The sequence below is a fragment of the Gorilla gorilla genome, chromosome 7 (genome assembly GCF_029281585.2).
Source record: "Gorilla gorilla gorilla isolate KB3781 chromosome 7, NHGRI_mGorGor1-v2.1_pri, whole genome shotgun sequence".
NCBI classification, from domain to species: domain Eukaryota; kingdom Metazoa; phylum Chordata; class Mammalia; order Primates; family Hominidae; genus Gorilla; species Gorilla gorilla.
Window position 1 is genome coordinate 50087977 of NC_073231.2, and position 24584 is coordinate 50112560.

Below are 24584 nucleotides of genomic sequence, written 5' to 3' on the forward strand. Positions count from 1 at the left end.
CCCCCCCCGTAATTCTGTTAAAGACTGTTGTCAGTTTTTTGGCAAAGCACCCTAATAAAAGCCCTAGGACTTCTGCAGTTGTTTAAAAATTACTAGTCCAGCAGCAGGTTATTGTCTTACTAGTCCAGCAGCAGGTTATTGTCTTACTCAAAGATGGATGCAACCTCATCCTTGCCCTCAAACAGCTCACAGTCTAGAGGAGAAGATAAATTTTAGTATAAGATAATGACAGCAATCATTTGTACATGCCGTATCCAAATTCTTATTTCCTTTTCACATGTCAACACTTCAACCTTCTTTAGCCTGATTTATATCTTTATCTCTCCATTGAAACTGTCCTTATAAAGGGCACCAGTAATTTCTGATTGCCACATCAAGTAGAAATCTTAATTTCCAGTGTCATTGAACAATGGGGACCACCCTCTCCTTCTTGGAATTATCTCCTCTGGAATTTTATAGTACTTGTCTTTGCTGGTCTTCCTCTTGTCTTTTAGGTAATTTCTTCTCATTTTCCTTGGTCAATTCCTTTTCTACATAGTTTTTACCTGTAGAAGTTCCTCAAGACTTAGTTCCAGTCTCCCACCCTCCTTTCTTTATATTTTCTGCCAAAGAAATCTTAACCATTTCTATGGATTCAAGTGCTATTTTCAAGTCAAGGGCTGCCAATTTAGTATCTTTCATCCTTTTCCAAATTTGAACTTTGTACATTCAACTACAGATATGAGATTAATTGGTTGTCTAGGTCTATCTCTGGGCAAGAATACTAGTCTTTACAGAGTTGCTGTTTTATTATAGTTGCTTTATTGTATTGCCTCTGACCATGGTAGGCAAGAGACAAGATGGAAAGGAATGGGCATAATGAGATCCGTGAGTGTGATGGATATATTATTTTTCACTGTGTCATATATGTAAATTGTGGATGTGTATGTAACTGTAGCTTAAGAATTTTTAAACTGATATATTTTTTCTATATATCTGTTATAATTATGGCCTATGAATTTTTTTACATTTAGTGAGGTTGAAAATTTATTAAATTGTATATCTAAATCTCTACTTGTTTAACTTATGACTAATTGTACTTTCAGGAGCTTTTTATTAAACTGAGTTAAAATAACAAAAGAACATCTTAAGATTGACTTTCAGTTAACTTTAAGCACTGGTTTTATTAACCTAAAAATTTATCTGTATTAATTTGTATACCTTAATAGGCAAAATGAATAGTTGGAAAGAATAATTAGGAGGTTAGTTAATGTTTACCTGTAAGTTATCAGGGCTAAATGTTATTTTAAGGGAGTTTTGCCATGATTCTGTTGACCTTACAGAGGACTTTGGAAAATGAAAATTACCTTTAAACATTTTCATTAGTTAAGAGTTATTGTCTACAGTGGAGGTATAGCCTTTTAAACAGAGAAAGAAATCATGAGCTTGTCTGCAGTATATGTAGAAGTTAATCAGTCAATTTATAAATTATTCTTCTGAGGTCTAGATGCTTATTAGCACCATCAAACTTATTGGGGAACAATTTTACTTTGCATGTCTAGTCCTCATTCTTTATATTATTAAGTCTTCTGCAGTGAAACTTTGGAATTTTACTATTTTATTAAAATTCATATGAAGGCTATATATTAGGACACATTTGCATTACAAATATATGTAATATATTTGTATAATAACAATATCATGTTCAATAATCTGAAATAGTTTTCAAAGGTAAGTCGTGAAAGTATGACTTTCTTCTTGGGGTTGTATCCTGTGGTGACTTAAAGGTGTTTTTTATGTTTGAGAGTTTGTGCTTTTAAGCAAAAAAAGGGAAAAATAAATTTTGTATTAATCATATATTATGAGTGTACACTATGGGTATAAATTCACATGTGCTTGGCTGGAACTATTGAAAAATCTTAAGTAATTTGAGCAGTTCTTCCTTAGCTTTTTCTTCTGTTCCCTGTGCGTTCTCTTTTTTCCTGCCAGTCTGTCTGGCTGGCTTGATTAAGGTGGTGCTGGCTGGCCTGAAACATGAAGTGTGATAGTTGTTGGGCTGCCCTTTTGTTTAGTCATCTCTTTCCAACAGCCTGTTTGTTCCATGTTTTCAGTTGTCCATGAAAAAATTGACTTGGTTGTTTTGAGTTGACAAACATATCTTTCTTTCTTTCTTTTTTTTTTTTTTTGAGAAAGGGTCTCACTCTGTCACCTAGGCTGGAATGCAGTGGCGTGATCACGACTCACTGCAGCCTTGACATCTGTAGGCTCAAGTGATCCTCCCATCCCAGCCTCATGAGTATCTGAGACTACAGACATGCGCCACCATGCCTAGCTAGTTTTTTTGTACTTTTTGGAGACGGGGTTTCACCTTGTTGCCCCAAGCTGGTTTCGAACTCCTGGGCTCAAGTGATATGCCTGCTCAAGCCTCCCAAAGTGTTGGGAATACAGGCGGGAGCCACCATGCCCTGCAACAGACATATCTTTATTTACATACCAGCTCTATTGGTGATTGCATCCTTTGATTGGTAGCAACTTTGAGAAAATTGTGAGGCCTACATTTGGGTTGAGAAAATAATAATGCCGGGATTTAATAATAGTGTCTGCCAAAGGTGCAAGATGTAGGGAATACCCTTTGTTGGTCTTGTTAGTACTACACCAGAAACCTCAAGAAGGCAGTTTTCAGGTTGGTCACATTTCTGCCATTTGCTTTTGCAAATCAAGTTGGCAAAAATAGCATTATCAAAACAGTGACCTTCTGTAACAGCCTACTGGGTAAGATCATGTATGAACTCCAGAGTCAGACTCTTGTGGGTTAGAACCCCGACTTTTGCTAGTTCATCAGCTCTCTGGCTTTAGACAGAGCTCTTTACTCCCCAGTTAGGTTTCTGTATCTATAAGGTGGACATGATAGTAGCAGGGCCTACCCTCATAGGATTGTTATGAAGGTTAAATTAGGTAACACACAAAAAGTTCTCTACTCAGTGCTCTCACAGAATAAGCATTCAATAAATGCTATTGATGCTATTGTTACATTGTTGTTAAGCCAGAAAAAGTATGGCACATCTCTTATTGTAGTAGTTATAAATTAAAATGTTCTTTTAGCCAGTATTACAGCTGTCATTTCATTTTCTTCCCAGTTTCCATTGCTTCCTCTGGGTCTGTTTCTATCCATTCACTTAAAAAATAAATAAAATGAAATATTGAGCATATCTTCTTCAGTTCTCTCTCACGCCCTGCCATTAACCTACACGGTTCTAATGCTGGCAGCTGTCTTATTTATGTGTGGTGTAGATTCAGTCCTGACTGCTTTTTGCCTCAGACTCGTGAGGTGTTACTCCACCTGCTAGTTGATGCTCTACTTGGCAGGTGTTCACACCACCATATGCAGCTAGAACTACCTTTACCCTTAGATCCCTACTGACGCGGAAACTGTAGCTATCACACAAGAAAGAGCAAGGACACACAGGTGCATTTGTGAAAAATCACTAAAATATTTTTTAACATTAAAATTTTTTTTGCATTTTAAAAATTGAAGTATAATTTGCAGACCATAAAATGCACCCATTTTAAGTAGCAGGAGTTTCAGTACATTTTTACAGTCATATATCTTGTGTCTGTTATTCATCTTTCTTTAGGACACAATTCAGTTTTAGAACAATTCTATCACCCCACAAAGTTATCTTGTGTCCGTTTTTAGTCAGTTTCCATTTCCATATCCTGACACTGGAAACCATCAGCCTGCTTTCTGTCTTTATAGTTTTACTTTTTCTAGAAATTTCAAATAAATGGGATCATACAATACAGTGTGTGTTGTATTTGTGTCAGTCTTCTTTCATTTAGCATAATGTTTTTGAGGTTCATCTGTGTTGTTCACATATTGATAATTCATTCCCCTTTATTGAGTGGTATTCCATTGTATGGATGTATAGCATTTAAGAAAATCCCTTGATAAACATTTGTATTGTTTACAATTTTTGGCTATTGTGGACAATAACTGCTGTGAACATTTCCATTCAGCTCTTTGTATGGATATCTCTTCCCCAAGAGAAATGAAAACATCAGGGATAAAATTGCATTGTGTAGTGAGAAAGTTCCAAACTGTTTTCCCAAATGACTGTACTATTGCATTTTCTACCAGCAGTGGATTAAAAGGGGTTCTGATTTCTTCATATCCTTGTCAACATTTTAGATAATTTTACTGGTTGTGTAGAATATTTCATTGTGGTTTCAATTTCCATTTTCCTAATAACTAATGATGTTGAGTATTTCTTCATGTACTTTTCCTTATTGTAAATCTCATGGTGAGTTGCAGAATATGTTGCCCATTTAAAAATAATTGAATTATTTGTGCTATTATTAAGTTGTAAGAGATCTTTATGTATTCTAGATACATGCCCTTTATCAAATAATTTAGCTCCTTATGTAATATATTCTAGATATGTGTCCTTTATCAGATAATTATTTTGCAGATATCCCCAAAATTATCCCTACTCCTTCCCTTGAAACACATTCTTAGAGGGGCTTTGTGAAAACTCTCGGGACAGAGCAGTAACGAGATGCTTCTTTATTATAGAGCTTTTATTACCTCCACTTTTGCTTTAAATGACTACTAGTTTCTCTTAGTAACTTATTAAAAAGTTTGTAATTCTGTTTCTATGGAAGTATTTTATTCTTTTTGTTTAAAATGTTACACCAAGGTATCTAGATGTTTGGAAATTTTAGTATCTTTATATCTCCTAAACATCTTTCTGGTTTTTTTTTTTTTTGAGTTGGAGTCTCCCTCTGTCGCCCAGGCTGGAGTATAGTGGCGCGATCTCGGCTCACTGCAAGCTCTGCCTCCCGGGTTCACGCCATTTTCCTGCCTCAGCCTCCAAGTAGCTGGAACTACAGGCGCCTGCCACCACGGCCGGCTAATTTTTTAGTATTTTAGTAGAGACAGGGTTTCACCGTGTTAGCCAGGATGGTCTTGATCTCCTGACTTCATGATCCACCCGCCTCAGCCTCCCAAAGTGCTGGGATTACAGGTGTGAACCACCGCACCCGGCTAACATCTTTCTTTAGCATGGGTGCATTGACACTTTTGCCTCATGTTACAGTAGCTTATTAATAAAAGCTTACTGAATAGTATAGCGCCAACAGTAATCATTTAATATCATTCCTACTACTATCACAAGTTTCAGCTCATGATTGTTATATAATATGATGTCCTTGAGCAAATTAGTTGTTGGTATAGAATTATAACGGGCTTAAGTGGGCCAGCGTAATGGATACATTTATCCCAGTAGTGTTAGAAAGAATTGATGACTCCTATTACTTAAGTTTATTGCACACTATTCACTGACTGCCACTTGAGTAGAATCCATTCATTTTATTTACTGTGATAACTTCTTATTTGCATATAGATTCTTTTTGTTCATTTTTCATGAAGTATCTCTGACTAATACACTAGCTGCATTTCATTATATATGATGAGTTCAAGACTGGCCAGGTCTTGGTAAAAATCAAAATGCCATCTTTTTCTGTTTCTCTCCCCTGTAGACCTTTTAGATTATGAAATCAGATGTTTCTAGTGTCCAAGAAAAATAGTAATTTTGATATTAAATTGATGTTAACTTGTTTGTGCTATTGGATTCTATTTACTGTTTTAACGAGTAAAGGGCTCTTAAAGGAATTAGTAATGTTTTAAGTTTTGATAATCCAAATTGTAAATTCTTACTGATGGATGTCATCTGAAGGAAGAAAAATCTAGTAGCTTAGTTATAAAAACATTCCTTGGAGCTGATTAAATCTAGTAGTGTTTAATGTTTTTTAAAAATTATTCTTAAAAAGAGATACATTTTCAGTATCGTTACTAGTAGCAATCAAGCCACTTTTCTTGAGTCCATAAAATATACAAAAGCAGTAAATATTAATATACATAAAATGCCTTAAGCACATACTTCTTGTTTTCATATTCCTCATTGTGTTTCTTGGGAACAAACTTAATTGGTGCAGTGGAAGGATCAGACGAAAAGCTGCAGGCTCATATACAGCAAAGCACTTTGTTCACAAAGACACAGACTCTGAAGAAACATTGCAAACAGTTGCCCTCATTATTGAAAATATTCAGTTCTTCCTTTTCTTATTCACCTTTTCTCTTGCAAATTATCTTGGTTATTATAACATCATTTTTACTGCCATAAAGGCTTTCCTTGGCTGGGCATGGTGGTTCACACCTGTAATCCTGGCATTTTGGAAGGCCAAGGCAGGAAGGTCACTTGAGGCTAGGAGTTCGAGACCAGGCCAGGCAACTTAGCAAGACCCTACCACTACAAAAAATAAAAGATTAGCTGGGTGTGGTGGCGCATGGCTGTAGTCCTAGCTACTTGGGAGGCTGGGGCGGGAGGATCACCTGAGCCTACGAGTTTGAGGTTGCAGTGAGCTGTGATAGTGCCACTGCATTCCAGCGTGGGTAGCAGAATGAAACTTTGTCTCTGAAGGGGGGAAAATAAAAGATAATTCTTGAGATAAGAAATTATTTAGTCATTCAGGCCTTTTGGTTCCATATAGGTAAACTGTAAATCATGGTAAATTAAGATTAGCATGGGAACTTTATTTATTCAGCACACATTTTCTGCCTGTTACAGTGTGCTGGACACAGCCCTAGGAATGCAGTGTGGGAGTAGGTCACTAGGGCCTCCTGCTTTTACTCAGCTTTTTGTCTCATAGGGAAGGCTGGTGGTTAGACAAGCAGTTAAAGTATAAGGACGGCCACTCAGAATTTGTAGGCACTTCATAATTCACAATGAAATGCAGCCTTATATATTTTACATTACCTTGTACAAATAAAAGTAATGCAGCAAGTCTACTTCTTGATTTACCATGCGATTTAATAAGAGATGTTATTAATGAATATTACTTGTGTATTGATGGCAATTAACAAGTATTACTTTGAAAATCGGTTATAGGCCGGGCGCGGTGGCTCACGCCTGTAATCCCAGCACTTTGGGAGGCCGAGGCGGGTGGATCACGAGGTCAGGAGATCGAGACCATCCTGGCTAACACGGTGAAACCCCGTCTCTACTAAAAATACTAAAAATTAGCCGGGCATGGTGGCGGGCGCCTGTAGTCCCAGCTACTCGGGAGGCTGAGGCAGGAGAATGGCGTGAACCCAGGAGGCGGAGCTTGCAGTGAGCCAAGATCGCGCCACTGCACTCCAGCCTGGGCGACAGAGCGAGACTCCGTCTCAAAAAAAAAAAAAAAAGAAAATCGGTTATAAAAATCACATCTGCTCTAAGGAATCTTAACAGGATTCTGCAGATTTTATTCACGTTTATTTGTTTGTTTATATTACAGATTTCTCTTGGATTTGGCTACACACTTATAGATCTTCTGCACTGTTTACAGGCACAGGTGAGTTAACGTTGAATTCTTCATATTGGATACTTTGATATTTAATTAAAATTTTAAAATTCTGTATATAGTTTAGGAAAATATGTAAATAAGATGATTTTAAATAAAAACAATAAACTGTATATTTGTCTGTATTTCATTTTTATTATGAAAGTTCCTTACAAATGTATTGGAAATAACATTTAAAGGTAAAATGCTCATATCTGTTTATCAGTGGTTATTATATCTATTTGGGATGAGTTTACATTATACCTATTGGATGAGTTGATTACAGTTTATTCTAATTTCATAGCCTGACAAAATGTTTATATTTATTTTTATATGTAAAAATTTGAGTGGTAGTATTTCTCATTTCTTAGCAAACTAGCATAAAAGAGGAGAAAAGAAAAGTTACTACAGATTTTAGCAGCAAATCTCAGACTTACAGGGGTAGATGTTATAAAATGCAATGAGCCAACCTTTCTTGTCCAACCTGTGTAAAATAGCTTCTCAAGCACTCCATATCACACAGCTGAAATTGATTTTTATCACAATATTTATGATCATGTGATATATTTTTACTTACTCTTTACAACTTTCCCTACTAGCTTCATGAACATCGGGACCATTTCTATCTTGTTCAAAACAGCATCCCTAACACTTAGGATGGTGCCTGGTATACAGTAAAGACTAAATAAACGTTTGTTAAAGCAATTATTGGGTAATAAACATTAAGAATATATTTATATTCAGAGACACTGAACTTTGTAAATACAAATAGAAATAGTTTCTTAAGCTTATTTCATTTTTTGTTTTTGAGATGGAATCTCGCTCTTTCACCCAGGCTGGAGTGCAGTGGTGCAATCTTGGCTCACTGCAACCTCCGCCTCATGGGTTCAAGCGATTCTCCTGCCTCAGCCTCATGAGTAGCTGGGATTACAGGTGTCCACCACCATGCACCACTAATTTTTTTTGTATTTTTAATAGAGACGGGGTTTCACCATATTGGCCAGGCTGGTCTTGAGCTCCTGACCTCAAGTGATCTGCCTGCCTCGGCCTCCCAAAGTGCTTGGATTACAGACGTGAGCCACTGCGCCCAGACTCTTAAGCTTAATGAAATTAATTTATACTGTGAACTTAAGGTATATAGCTCTTAAATGTTATGAAAAATTAGTTGTATTAGATATTTTGTGTATCCAAATATGCTTAATCAGGGTAGAATTAAGAAGATAACTCTTCCAGTTCCACATTTATTTTGTCACTGTCCCAGAAGGTTCTTACAATCAAGTAAAGAACAAACCTGAAGGAAGTGTGGCAGCTTCTCGTCTCCATACTGGATCATGTTAACATATTAGATGTGTTTTGTGGTATATTTATAGAGAGCAAAGTAGATTTGAAAGTTGTCCAGTTTATATCGCTGCAAACCAAATAAATTAATATTTTCCCACTACCTGCCACTTGATACAAAATGTAACTTATTTCGTTTTTTGTTTCTAGATTGGGGAAATGTTTTGGTCATTTTCCTGCCCTATATATTGATGTGTTTGAACTCTTTATCAAAGGTAGCGGTAGGCATAATTTTATAAGCTGACTACTTATTTCCTTTCCTTGTGTCCATGACAGTTTTCTTTGTGCTTCAGGATGTCAGTTGTTATTGGGTTCTTGTCTCGTTTTATTTTTTTGTTCTTTCTTACCTTTTTCAGACATTTGCTTCTCCTTCTGCCATCAGAATTTTTCATTTATAGAAGGAATTAAGTCTGACCTTTAAGAATTATTGAAAGTAAAATTTTAGGGATTATACAGCTGTTTCTGATTCACATCTATTTTACAAGTGCAATTTGCAGAGATTCTACTGATAATACTAATAACAACTATTACTTATTGCTCTTTTACTGTATGCTAGGCATTATGTAAGTGCCTTTTGGTTGTCTTCAAAATAACAGATAAGGAAGTTGAAGCTCAGAGAGGTTAAATGACTTTTCCAAGGTCATATCAAGTAAGAGGCAGTTTGCCACTCCGAAGACCTTGACCTTAACCACTGAGCTCCATTTTCTGCCTAAATACGCCTAGTACAACAATTTTTGTACAACAATATTTGTGACAACAATTGTAGTACATGAAAATCATATTCATATTTGAAGACTTCAAAATTAACTTAAAAGCCAAACATTATTTCACTTATATTTCATTAGGAGACCTTAACTTGTAATTGTTATTCCAAACTGAAACATGACGACTCATTTGAAATGTAATGACTACCTAAACTATTTAAGTTCCACTCTGAGACTTTGATTTTATACTCACAGATTATGGGTAGGGGCATGGGGGACAGCTATTCTAATTCCTTTTTCTGTTGTAAACATGATATGCTATTAATCAGCATTCTTTCTCTCATGCAATATTAGAAATTTTAGATTGTAAGTGGCATCTGTGGTTCATTGGATAAATCACTTTTCTTGCAAAGAACAGATTGTTTGAAATATAGTGACTATAGAATTACTTAGAACCTTTATCTTGAAAAATTTGATAGTTTGTATCTCTGGGAAAAATACTTTTAACTATTGAAGAAATGAAGTTTAGTATATAGCCTTGCAGTATATCAGGAGTTGGTTCAGATAGAACTTTAGCTTCTCTTACTTAGTTTATTTTCAAAGCTGAGTAGGACATACTATGTAAAAATATAATTATTATATTTTGGGTCTTAAATTTATAAAGTGGGCAAAATGTTCTGAAGGACAACTTTGTTGAATATACCTTAAGATTTTGATTTGAAAATATGATTATTTATATACTTCCTTAGACTTTCCAAAAGAGTTGTATCTATGAGTGTAAATGCAAATTGCAGATTTGAGTATATGAAAAATGGAATTCTGTAGTTTGAGTTAAAAAGACAAAACTTATTGAACAGACTGAACTGTGATTTTTAATGTACAGCTAGGTCAGTATTTCCATTCTAGTCTCACATTTTAAGCATTTTTAAAGTTAGCCAATAAAATTTACTTGGCATTGATAATCAAAACAGGAGCAAGAGTTATATAAATCTATTTGGCAATATAGCTTTGAAATGTAATTTTCCTTTCACTACAGAAAGTTGAACTCACTGTGGATTTATATAGACCTTGGATTTATTTATAAGTTTTCTCTGTGTTGGAAGATTTGGGGTGGGAGGATAGGGTGAGGGTAGGTTGGTGAATTGTTCACACATGCTAAGTACAGCCCAACTCTTAAATACCAACATGGGGGAGAAGTTCTCCACTGTACAATAAAACACAATATATACTTCATGTAGTACCAGTTTACTTTGTTGTTGTGTACTAAGTGCTATATACTAAAAATTAAGCATATCAAGGCCTAAGAGAAACTTTGACCATATTGGATCTGACATGATTGAAATACATTTCAAATGAATATTTGTTGGAGTTTTTAATCCCTCCTTTGTTCATAGATGTGAGAAGATTTGTGATTAGATATCTGATTTAACTGGATGTATATATATCCATGAAGATATGGGCACTTTGATTTGAGGTACAGGTATCAGGCTTTGGGCACTATCTACTGAAAATCAGTATTAATCTAAACTAAAATTGAGAATACTGAAATATATATCTTTTGCTTTAGACAAAATCTGCCCATATTTATTTATATCACTATTTTTGTGGTATTTTCTTCAAATGACAGCATGGTAGGCACTGTCATCTGTAGAATTAAAAAAAAAATTTAAGTTGACAAAATGCCCTCAGTCATTTAACTATTCGGAGTAGAATCACGATCCTGGTTTCACAGGGTAGACTCCTCTGCACTTAATACGCAGAACGGACTACTGAACTCAGGATGATGTAGGCTCACATTGAAATGATCTTCTGATGGGTGTTGTTGACACAAAGCCAGCAGTTGGAAACTGACAGGCAGTTTACTCTTTTCTTGTTGTTTTCTTCCTTTTATGTGCACACATTAGTGTGAACCAGTTAGCTTAGTTTTCCTCATTAAACTAAATCATTCAGCACCATGAACTCTCCTTTCTCTCTTCCTGACTTCCTTTTACCCTTAGGCCATCCCTAGCCTAGGCTAAGTGCTATAGGAAATACAAAGAATGGTTGCCAAAAATTATTAAATTAAAAAGGATTATCCATGCAAGTTTAACTCCATGTTTCCTTGTTCGATATTTTTACATTGTGTTTAGGTTTTCTGATTCTTTTTTTTTTTTTTCTGAGATGGAGTCTCTGTTGCCCAGGCTGGAGTGCAGTGGCAAGATCACAGCTCACTGCAGCCTCTGCCTCCTGGATTTAAGCGATTCTCCTGCCTCAGGGCTGGGTGCGGTGGCTCACGCCTGTAATCCCAGCTCTTTGGGAGGCCCAGGCGGCAGATCACGAGATCGAGACCATCCTGGCCAACATGGTGAAACCCCATCTCTACTAAAAATACAAAAATTAGCTGGGCATGGTGGCGTGTGCCTGTAGTCCCAGCTACTTGGGAGGCTGAGGTAGGAGAATCGCTTGAACCCAGGAGGTGGAGGTTGCAGTGAGCCGAGATCACACCACCACACTGCAGCCTGGCCACTGCACTCCAGCCTGGCGACAGAGCAGGATTTCCTCTCAAAAACAAACAAACAAAAAACAGGGCACTGATTTCTGAATTATATGTCTCCCTATTCAAAGTCTTTTTTTTTTTTTTTTTTTGAGACGGAGTCTCTCTCTGTTGCCCAGGCTGGAGTGCGGTGGGTGGATCTCAGCTCACTGCAAGCTCTGCCTCCCAGGTTCATGCCATTCTCCTGCCTCAGCCCCCCGAGTAGCTGAGACTACAGGCGCCCGCCACCACACCCAGCTACGGGGTTTCACCGTGTTAGCCAGGATGGTCTCGATCTCCTGACCTTGTGATCCGCCCGCCTCGGCCTCCCAAAGTGCTGGGATTACAGGCATGAGCCACTGCGCCCGGCCAACTTATTCAAAGTCTTAATCTGTCCATGTGAATAGAGGTTAAAGCAGTAGCAACAACAACAAAATGCTATCATTAGTAAATGTTTTGTTTATTACGTAGTGTTAACAGAGCTTTCAGAGTGTGCTCTTAGGAAGACACACACCTCTTAAGGTAGGTGTGTCTTGCTTAGTGAGGTTGAACAAATCACAGTCCAGGCAATCTTCATTCTGCATGATGGCATTGCTGTCTTCATATGGACAGACAAGTAGAATGATGTTGGAAATCATGTATTTAGAATTATAGACAGTAATTTAATTTTTTTTTCAGAATGCACAAGGATGTTGTTTCTTGGAGTATAAGAGAATTGAGTTTTAGCTTAGAGCCACTTTACTGTGGGAGCAACTTTTTTTAAATTGAAAATTTCTAAGTGTGACCTCTGTTGGCATAGCTGGTATTCTTTGAAAGTAATTAAAATGAAAAGTATTACCAGTCTATATCTTGTGTAAATCTTTTGAGTTAGCATGTTTAGAGGAGGTAGGACTGGTGTCAGAATATTCTGAGAAAGTTAGGGTGGGCCATAATTTCTCAGCTATGCTTTCTGTACTAGAAAACAGGAGAGATTTATGCATAGGAGTGGGATAAGTGGTTTAATAGATTGTTAATAAAATACATATTCTGTTTGTTGTTGTTTGTTGTTGGTCCTTAGGGTTCAATTCAAACTTGAATATTCCACTTATCTGGATGGTACAGTTGTTAGCTTCAGGGAGAAGGTCTGTGACAAGTAGAATTTCACATAAATGCCACCACAGTAACTTTTGAAATACTTGGCATTAGATTTGGGTCAGTTAGTAGGATTTTTAGCTAGGCTGTTGACTTTCACTTTGGAAGGCAAATGCCAGATGTATGTTATTTTCTAGGCAGGTGCTGAATTTGAGTCAGCTAACTTTGCCAGAATCCCCTTAAAGATAAAATAGCAAGTAAAGTCAGGCTGTTTCCATTAAACACCTTATAGTTTTGTTTTTTTTTTTTAAGCTGAAATTCATACATGTTATTTTGAACCATTTATAACATCTAGATACAAGGGTCTAAATTAAGCATTTATTTATAAAATTATCCATATCCATGCAATTAAGTTTTTTTTATTTTACTGTGATTCTTTAGCATTAGGATATAGGTATTTCTATTTATTTTGACTTGTATTGCTAGCTTGAGACTCAGTATAATGGGAGAAAACCAGAGAAATTAACAGTAAGCTTTGCAAATTATGATTTTTATCTTAATTCCATGCATTAGGTTGTCCAAGCCTTGTTTGCTATTTCATGAATGATTCATGGATGTCTATAATCAATGGAAATAGGCCGGGCGCGGTGGCTCACACCTGTAATCCCAGCACTTTGGGAGGCCGAGGCAGGCGGATCACGAGGTCAGGAGATCGAGACCATCCTGGCTAACACGGTGAAACCCCATGTCTACTAAAAATACAAAAAATTAGCCGGGTGTGGTGGCGGGCGCCTGTAGTCCCAGCTACTTGGGAGGCTGAGGCAGGAGAATGGTGTGAACCCAGGAGGCGGAGCTGGCAGTGAGCCGAGGAATTGCGCCACTGCACTCTAGCCTGGGCAACAGAGCGAGACTCCATCTCAAAAAAAAAAAAAAAAAAAAATCAATGGAAATGTATTTTTTGGCCTAGGGACCATTATATTTTGCCTTCTCATCTACAAAGATTAAAGAGAAAGTAAGAAGTATACGTAGGGGTAGCATTTAGCTCAGCACAGTGGCGTGTGCTGTAGTCCCAGCTACTCAGGAGCCTTGAGGCAGGAGGATTGCTTGAGCCCAAGAGTTGGAGGCTGTAGTGTGTCCTGATTACCTGTGAATAGCCACTGCACCCCAGCTTGGGCGACATAGCAAGATCCAGTATCTTAAAGAAAAAAAAAAAAGTGTGTAGCACTTAATAATGGCCAAGTAGGGAGTCAACATACAGTTTAAATCAATGTAGTCCAGTTTTGAGGAGGATCTCTTAACTGCATGCTTCCATGCAAGGTTGCTTTTGTGGTGCCACTGTGTATGGAATTGTTTGTTTTCACTACTTTTTAAAAAGTAGAATTAAGGACTTCCTTTTTTTAAACCAACAGTTTTGGCCTTTTTGGTGCCAGTTACATAAATTTTACAAGCAGAAGTCACACATTAGTGTCAACCTAATGGTCTGGAAATTTGTTAACTATCAGTATGACAGAACCCCAGCACGGTTTTATCATGTTTCCCTGAGAAGTGAAAAGAACTGGGAAAGCAAGGATGTGAAAGGCCAGAGTTTCAGTGGAAGGATGAATGGGGAAATTTTTAAGATACCTACCAGTGTTGGATATGAGTACTGAGACTTTTAAATCTTTACCTAAACTGTAAAAGACTATCTTTAAAAGAAACAGCTGTGTCATAATTATTGAATTGGTAGCTTATTCTAGAACATAGAGAGTAGTGGCCAGTGAAAACAGTTCATCTCTCAACTTTTCAGTTCTTTGTCATTAAAAAGGCTATTTGATCTAGATTACTAATTCTTCCTTTTAAGTGGCGGTTTTATTACAGTCCAGAAAACACTTCTGTTTCCTGGGTTATAAGACAGAGTATGAAAATAGAAGATAGTTTTGAACTCATGTGTTTTGAAAACTGTATCATGATTACTTATGCTATTATATTTGAATAGAATAGAAATATAAAATTCTTTGACTTAAACATCTATTGGACAAATTGGTTTGATGAGTTTCTTATTAGTATACAACAGTAGATTTTATTTTATTAACTGAGTAGAATTTAGATTTTTTTGTAACTAGATGCTTTGGGAACAGTTAAATTTTTTCTCTAATATAGAGGTTAGATGTTTAATTGTTGCTGCTGCTTCAAAATATTCACAAAATTTCATAACATCTTTATTGTCTGACACATAAACTATTTGCACTTGTGCGCTGACATATTGCGTATCAAAGTCAGGTTCAAATTTCCTCTTTAAAGTATCTTTTGGAAATAGGAAATGATAGCCTTTTGTAAAATATAGCTGTTATCTTTTAAATGTATTTTTAACATATCCTAAATGCAAAAGCATGTTGCTTTAAACTGTAATGTGTGTGCCCTGTGTTTATCTATTTCCAATATTGTAATTTATTTCTTCCTTTTTTTTTGTTTTTGTTTTGAGACAGGGTTTCGCTCTGTTGCCCAGGCTAGAGTGCAGTGGCGCAATCTCCGCTCACTGCAACCTCTGCCTTCTGGGTTCAAGCGATTCTCCTGCCTCAGCTTCCCCGAGTAGCTGCGACTAAAGGTGCGCACCACCATGCTGGCTAATTTTTTTTGTATTTTTAGTAGAGATGGGGTTTCTCCATGTTGGCCAGGCTGGTCTTGAACTCCTAACCTCAGGGGATCTGCCCGCCTTGGCCTCCCAAAGTGCTGAGATTACAGGCATGAGCCACACACCGGCCTATTTCCTCCATATTTTTAAAAGGAAAAAAAATAACCCTTCCTCTTTCACATCATAGTGAATAAAAAATTCTTGGAACTGAAAGATCATTTATAATAGCTAGCATGCCTGTTGTGCTTATCATGTGCCAAGTAGTGTTCTAAGCCTTTCTCATAGTAATTCACATAATCCTCAAACCTATGATGTAGCTGCTATTATGATCCTATTTTAAAGATGGGTAGACAAAGGCACTGAGAAGTTAAATAACTTGCTCAGTGATTTGCACCTAATTAGCCAGTTAGAGGCCAAATTGGGAATCCAGCCCAATCTGGCATTTGCAGTTTTTGGCTTGTGAAACTTGGTTCTCTTAAAACAAACAAACAAACAAACAAGCAAAAGACTGAGAAAGCCAAAAAAGAATTAACTAGTAATTTTCAAAATAAAGTTTCAAGCTGACTTTGTCATTATAGGTAAGGCTGTGACAAGGCTTAATGCTGTATATGCCATTTTCTCTGCAGTGAGGGTCTGCAGGCTCATATCATTGTGGCTACTAGCTAGACTGAAGTCCATGAAGTTGATAAATTGCCTATTTTATCAGACATGATAATCTGCCATTAATTAACAAAGGAAATGCAGGTTACAGAAATGATATTATGCTGTTTCGTGGCTTCAAATGAGGTTACACAGATAATGCTTTCAATAGGATGTGTGTTTAGCTTTTCTATTAACATGGTTATTTTGTTTTGAAAGACGGAAAAACAGGGCCCAGCCCTACTCCCTTTGATTCGTCTCTTTAAAAATGACTTCACAAGTTTTGCTCAGTAAAAAAATTCTTAAAAAGTAATTTAGAATTCCCATAATCAGAAGCCTATATAGGACCTTTTTATGCAAAGTGAAGAAAGTTTTCAATTCAAAAGCAAATTTCAGCTTTGATTTAGAAAAGAGTACATTCTTTTGTTCCAGCAGTGAAAAGAAAAAAATTTTAAAAAGAGAAAATACTACATTCTAAGAGTGACTAGAGAATCCTTTCAATTACTTTTAAAAACCTAATTAATTAATTAATTAATTAATATATTTTTTGAGACAGGATCTTGCTCTTTCACCCAGGCCAAAGTGCAGTGGTGCAGTCATAGCTCACTGCAGCCTCGACCTCCCGAGCTAGATTGATCCTCCTGCCTCATTGTCCTGATTAGCTGAGATTACAGGTGTATACCACCACATCCGGCTAATTTTTGTATTTTTTTGTAGAGACAGGATTTCAGCATGTTGGCCAGGCTGGTCTCTAACTCCCGGGCTCAAGTGATCCACCCATCTCTGCCTCCCTAAATGCTGGGTTTACAAGCATGAGCCACCACACCTGGCCAAAAAACCCTTAATTTGTATTGGACAGTTTTTGTTTCATTTTGAGTATATTTCAGATTATCATACCTTAACAGACATGGCCTTTTTATTTTATAAAATGTTAAGAAAAATAGGCCATCCTTTCTCTCAGATTTCCCCAGGTTTTGTTTTGTTTTAAATATATATAGGGGAAATTACAGCTGCTCTTTACAATCAGTACACAGGGTTTTTGGTTGCTTATGAGTATCTGTGATATAATTAACAGTATTTACCATGAACATACAAAGAGGTTTTAATTGCTTACTACCTAGAATTTACTTTATTCACAACTGCTGTTTTCTTTTTCTCTTTTAAAGCAATTTCTAAGCATACATAGTAAAGATAATTTAATTAATAATGTGAAATATGTTTTTAGTGTTTGAGCAATTCATGCTGTTTCTTAAATCACTGGTTAAATCCACCTTTAAAGTTTTAACTTTGAGTATTTATATTGTAGCTCACGGTTAAGTCTCTTGGAAAGTTTGTTTCATTTACTTTCTAGCAAGGGTTTGACCACATCTTTTTAAAACAGAGATGGAAATATATATATATATTTCCTTTTCCTTTTTCTTGCTCTGTCACCAGACTGGAGTGCAGTGGCACAATCATAGCTCACTGCAACCTTGAACTCCTGGGCAGAGGTGATCCTCCTCCCTCAGTCAACATGCCCAGCTAATTTTTTATTTTTTTGTAGAGACAAGTCTCGTTATGTTGCCCAGGCTGATCTTGAACTCCTGGGCTCAAGTGATCCTCCCACCTCAGCCTCCCAGAGCACTGGGATTACAGGCATAAGCCACTGTACACAGCCTGGAAATATTTTTTATACATTAGAATATAAAGAAGTGCAAATTTAAGAAGGAAACTTTTCTTGCATACCTACATTCTGCTAGGCATAATATGCTTTTTATTTCATCAAATTCTTACCACTAGCTTGGGAGAGAGAACTTACCCCATTTTTAGCTGAAAACACTAAGGTATAGAGAGATGAATTAAATCATATTGTCAGGTAGGTAGTTCTGGAATTTGAACCTGAAACTATATATTTCCAAAAATCTCTTTCTGATATGACATAGAGCCTCCTCTAGTGATACAAATGGAACTTGTTGATTACATGAAAGCCCTGATTTGTTTTTCATTCCCCATCCAACTGGTAGCATTTTTCAATTTAGTCTGTACTCATTTCTGGAGCAATGATAGTGCATGCAGTAAAGTAGTCATGTTTTAGGTATACAGAAGCAATATATATAGTCCTACCCACATCTTACGGTGTGGTAAGAGAAATGGCAAACATTAAGTTACGTGAATGGGATTACAAAGCAGTGTATCAACAAATGTACAATAATGTAGTAGGCATAGAGTGCAGAAAGGGCAGTGGGCACTGTGCCCATGGCTGTCTGTCTCTCAGTGTTCTTCGCCATGTGCGTATCTTGCTATGAAGGCTACAACCTGCCATCTATTTTAGATCATCACAACAGGAGTAGTTAGAAATGAAACACGGAAATAAGGGGAATCTTGATTAATGGGACTGAAGTGCCAAAAGGTAGGAAAATGACTCTTGGTTATCATCTTAGCTGAAGTATGTCTGAAGTATGTGGGCACTTAATGGTGGATGCTGTGTTCTAAACCTTGTCTAACTAGATAGTAAATTTATCTGCTAAATGATAGGAACTCATAACACTTGGGTATCTACAGGACTCTAAGTAAATTCTTGTTGATTTTTAATTTTCTTACTAGACCTTAATAAATTGTATCTGATATATTTTCTATTTGAAGAATACCTCTAGTCGAAGAAGTATAAAACATGGTTAAGCATGAGGCTCTCAAAAGCTATCATGAATATAAGGATATTATAAGACCATGTCCTTTTTATAGGTAGTCACCTATAGCTACATCAGATGGAAAGTGTAGAGCAGGTCTGGTTTTATTGAGCATATAATGTAAAGCCTACCTTGAGGGTCCTTTATTCTTGATACCAACTTGAGTCTAATCTGTTCTCCCTGTATAGATTCTACTTCCCTGCTCCGTGGGACATCTGTTCTTTTTCTAGTATGTGGTTTTTGTGTTGAGATAATTCTCTCCCCCTCTCCCCTCTCCCTTCTCCCTTCTCCCTCTCTCCTGTCTCCTCTCTCCGTATTGTGCCTTAAAAGTCTTCACTTATGCTGCCAGAGGGTAGAGGCAAAGCTTCTTTCCTAACAATCTCATGATACGTTGAAATCCCCTTCAGTAATACACACTCTCTTCCATACACCACACCCACACACACCACACACACACACGTTCACCCTCATATGTATATACCATCCCTTAAGAATGGATGCTCATTAAGTTAGCCACAGATTATCTGAAGTTACCTGATAGGCAGTTTGATAACAAAGGGGGATGGGAGAAGGTGGCTGAGAGGGTTAAAGTCCCTCCCTATTATAGTCTTCCCTTTCTAGCTTTTTAGGAACAAATGAGTATCATGAGAGCTAAAGACCTTCAGAAAGTGAGGATAAACAACTACAAAATTTATTTTCTAGGACATTGCTCTCTTGAAAATCACTGAGTACTTCTACTAATTTTCTTTTAATACATGTTTTCTTTGTGACTACTTCCTTGCCTCCATCTACTTCCACCCTGTCAGGCCTCCTTTTAGAGGGAGAATAGGAGTGAAAGAGAAAGAGGAGGACATTTATTTTTCAAATTTTTATCCAAGGAGGGCTTCACACAAATTCTCACTTGAAAGCACCGTCCAGAGATTCTGAGGATGAGAATCTAAAAAGAGTTATGAAAGTGGTGAAGCATGTTACCTGTAGACCCCAGCAGATGATCATTTGTGTTCTTCAGCCTCTCTCATCCCATTTCTAGTGCACCTTGCTGTTTTCAAGGGGTGTTGTCAATCTTGGCAGTCATCTAGTGAGGAGATGGGGCTGTTTCTAACATGGAGGGGAATGTTGCTTATTTATTCAAGAGGAATACTTCTGAACATTGTTATTGCTAAATATGTTATTGTAAACCTGGAGAAAAGGGGAAGAAAAATCATTCAATTAGACAAATAAATGTAGATTGAGCATCCCATATCTGAAATCCTCCAAAATCTAAACTTTTTGAGCACCAACATGACACTCAAAAGGAAATGCTCACTAGAACGTACAGGATTTCAGATTTTTGGATTTGGAATGCCAACTAGCGAGTGCAATGCAAATATTCCAAAATCTGAAAAAAAACAGAAATCTGAAATACTTCTGGTCTCAAGCATTTTGGGTAAGGGACACTTATCTTGTATTATTTTGACATATTATCAGAGAATACTGTATAATGGTAGGTAGACAACATAAAGACTTTTAATACCTCTTTACTGATTGTTCTACCAATTACTATAGCAAATAAAAGTTAAGGCTGGGCTCTTTGATCTTTGTGTCTTGCATCAGAAAAAGGTGTAAGTGAACCAAACATGCATAAGAGTCAGTGAGTCGGTAATTCACCCACTTGTTCCCAGGTGGTAGCTGTGAGATCTTGTGCAAATTGTATTTGTTGCCTGGACTCAATACTGAAAGCAGTCTGAAAGATTGCTTCTAGAAATCTGTTGTTACTCTGCACTTAAAAACTCATCAATGACCATTTTAAATGCATCATTTTGGCATTACGAATACACATCTCCACTTTGAGAGTGAAGGAAAAAAATGATACAATTTAACTAATGTCCCTAAGAACAACTAGTCTCACCTATTGATGGCAAAGTTTAAATTCCCCATTAGTTTTCTGATTTTTACCTAGAATATCTGTTGGAAGCCTCTCTTCAATTTCGTGGATAAACCAAGGAAGATACCAGTGTTAGCACTGAATTACAGAATGTGTTCACTAGAAGATAAACTAGTAGATCCTGAGTTAAGTCAGCACGAACCAGAGTCCTGGGGCCAAGCTCTGTCTGTACTGAATTTTATTCTCAGTGTTTAGCCCTGCTTGTGGGTGGCCTTCTGGTTGTTTACTAAAATGAAAATTCAGTTTTTGTGAACAAACACACTCATTCATATGTGTGCTCACATGCACACACACTGTGAGTACATTAGTATTTTAGAAAATGGGGACACTGAGATCACTCTGGAGCGTCATTGCACATCAGATGTGGGTCCTGTCACTTGGGTTTAATATTACACCAACCCTAGTAGTATCCAGCTGACACTCTTATTAGCAATATTGAACGAATCATGGAATTTTTGACAGGAAAATTTTATGATTGGGAAGAAACAAGTCCAGTAGCCTGGCTGCTTTTTTTTTTTTTTTTTTTTTTTTTTTTTTTTTTTTTTTTTTTTTGAGGCAGTTTTGCTCTTTTTGCCCAGGCTGGAGTACAATGGCACGATCTCAGCTCATTGCAACCTCCGCCTTCCGGGTTCAAGCGATTCTCCTGCCTCAGCCTCCCGAGTAGCTGGGATTACAGGCGTGTGCCACAATGCCTGGCTAATTTTTTTGTATTTTTGGTAGAGATGGGGTTTCACCATGTTGACCAGGCTGGTCTTGAACTCCTGACCTCCAGTAATCCACCTGTCTCGGCCTCCCAAAGTGTTGGGATTAAAGGCATGAGCCTCCGTGCCCGGCCTTATGGCCTGGCTGATTTCATGTAATTAATTAGTAGAAAAGATGGGACCCATAATAAGGTTATCCTGTTGCCTGCACAGTCTTTTTGTTGGCAGTTGTTTTTGTAGTCCTTGATATATGCATGATCATATATCTTTATTAATCTTTATAATCAATCTGTATACATCTAGTTGGATATAATGAACTTGGATTAACATGAACCCCATATTGAGATGCTCAAATAAATAGCATTTTAATCTCTTACATTGCTGTTAAGTTGAATCTCAGGAAGTTAGAAATCAGCATATATATGTACACACTAATTTGTTGGGGTTAATAGACATTTGATCTTATCTCTTACCTCTTAGGTTTCATTATTTTGTGTTGGTATCAAATATTCAGAATGATATTCCTACAGACTATAATATCTTAAGTTGTAGAGAAAGATAAAATTATATTTTGAATGTTATATTTTACTAAAATAGGAAATTCTATCATACACTTTTAGGAAGGCTTTGAATAATAAATAATGATGAACCACATTTGGTGGTGATAGTGGGGTAACGTAACTTATCTCATGAGTATTCTGATTAATAGTGGCTTTGTTGTAGAATCTCCATTTTGCAGGTGTAAAGATCTGAAATTCTAAAGCTTAGTGTGTTTTCAAAACTGATACTGTGAGCAGCTCTTGAGCATTGACCCTTGGCCACGGACTGCTGCATGGTGTTCAGGCAGGATACGTGGAAGAGAAGGCTATGTTTCTCTTTTCCTGGAAGCCTCTGATTCTGTTGAGTGTTGTTACTTTTGCTGCTACTATCCAAGAAAACAAAGAGGTGGGGGGTGATGAGTTTCCTAGTTTAGAGGCTTTTCTGGGAATGCTCCCCAGCCACTTGTACTTAATTCACCTTTTCCCTTGATCTACAAGAGGCCACAGCATAATCTTTTCTGTATCACGAGCTGCTTATGCTCCCTAAGTGGAAGAGAGACTTAAGTTAATGCAACTGCAGAGTCTTTCATACCTGGAATTTCTAATGTATTTTTTCCTTTTTTTTTTGAGACAGGGTCTCGCTCTGTCACCCAGGCTAGAATACAGTGGCACTATCTTGGCTCACTACAATCTCCGCCTCCCATGTTCAAGGTTGATTTTCCTGCCTCAGCCTCCCAAATAGCTGGGACTACAGGTGTGTGCCACCATGCCCAGCTAATTTTTGTATTTTTAGTAGAGACGGGATTTCACCATGTTGGCTAGGCTGGTCTCGAACTCCTGACTTCAAGTGATCCACCCACCTCGGCCTCCCAAAGTGCTGGGATTACAGGCATGAGCCACCATGCCCAGCCTATTTTTTCCTAAATTTTAATAACTGGTTCCCAGTGCTTAATTCACATTAGAAGCTTCCATAGCCAGGATGCAGATGTGTACACCACATCTTCCCAGCCCGCTGCCTTCCCCTGCAGATGCCCATTATCTCGTGTGGCATGCTCTCCACAGAGCTCACACTGGCCTCCCATTCTTAAGATCGTGTATGAGTGGGAAGCCCTCAACGATGTTATGCAAAGTCATTCTTTTGGAAAAAGAGCCTGGAAGTAAGGGGTAGAATGGATTTCTATGAGGCATAACTAACTAGTAGGAAAAAGCCCCAAAGCTGCTTGGTGTAGATCCTATGCTTGACTCCAATTTTCTGATTATTCTTGGTCATATCGTTCTTTCTACTGTACTATACCAGTCACTGAGGACACAGATGATGTCTCAATTTCAGTATCTTCTCCTGTCACCAAGAAATCTAGCTTAGATTAACACTCAATTTTGTAACATTTCATGAACACTGTATTCAGAAAAACTGGTTCTATCCTATTTACTCCACCCATAGGGAAGTAGTTGGTATATTGTGTATGGGTCAGTATTTCTATATCTTACATGAAATTTGGAAGAAGTCTGTGCAACCAAACCTGACCCTTCAATTTCAGCACATTGATTTCTGAGAAAACAGATGAATTTTGATTTACCTTACATCTCTAAGGATGAAAGCAACAGAATTGCGATCGCCCCTCAGTTGGTCCAACTCTGTGCTGTCTTTTATCATTTTCCCCATTATAGGTTGAAAGCTTCAGATGTCCCAATTTCCTGGGGTCTTAGGATTCTACCCTGGCGCTGGCAGCCTACCTTCATTGTTTTACCCACCAAAGGAAATGGTAGAAACTCAGCTCTGAGGCAAGGGGTTATGGCTTCTACTAAGGTATCCCTAAGAATAGGGCATATGCTTTGTCTGAGCTTTAAACTATATAAATGGTGATGCAGAATGGCAGATGCTTGAAAGATAGGTATAGTCTCTTAATGCCTAAGGTAGACCAACACAAGAAGATAGATTCTTGATGTGTGTAGTCATGGACTCCTTGGCTGCAAGTGTAGAAATGCAACTCAAACCAGTATAAGCAAACCTGGAACTTATTACCTCTTGTAAGTGGGAAGTCCAAAGCTACAACTGGCTCAGGGCAAGTCTGGATGGAAGGAATTAAGTGATGTCATCAGGACCTTCTCTTTTTCTCTACTTTCTTGTGTTGGCTTTTTTCAATTAGGACCTTATGTCATGGCAGAGAAGGTCATTAGCAGCTCTGCCTTATGTCATTTTAACAGTCAACAATCCCCTCTCAAAAGGATCTTTCCTGATAGCTCTAAAAAAAAATTACATGAATGACTCTCACTGGTCCTTGTTGGATTACCTGCCTGTTTCTGAGCCAATCTTGCCAGGGGGCTGAAATTAAGGCACAGCATTTTGGCTAGTCCTGGTCACTCTAGAGGCTGTGAGGAAGTAGGGATATTAGTCTCATCATGAACCATGTGACCTGACAGGGGAGGGTTGCTTGCATGTGTTGTAGAGAGGTAAGCCAAGGTTAAGGTTTGTGTTTTGTATTTCCTTACCAGCTTTTTATCAACCCCAGAGCCTAGGAA

The 24584-nt window shown here is 37.5% G+C and overlaps 1 protein-coding gene across 9 annotated transcripts in view; it reads left to right on the top strand.

The window, feature by feature from the left end:
- The window catches only part of NCOA2 (nuclear receptor coactivator 2), a 295300-nt gene that overhangs the window by 100399 nt on the left and 170317 nt on the right, over window positions 1-24584 (top strand). For 8 of the 9 annotated variants that reach the window (XM_031013759.3, XM_031013761.3, XM_063709220.1 and 5 more), the window contains exon 2: window positions 7315-7371. The gene's annotated coding sequence lies outside the window, so the exon portion shown is untranslated. Of the gene's footprint in view, window positions 1-7314; window positions 7372-8415; window positions 8493-24584 lie in introns of those variants that run through there. The other variant, XM_055349623.2, reaches the window with a different exon arrangement.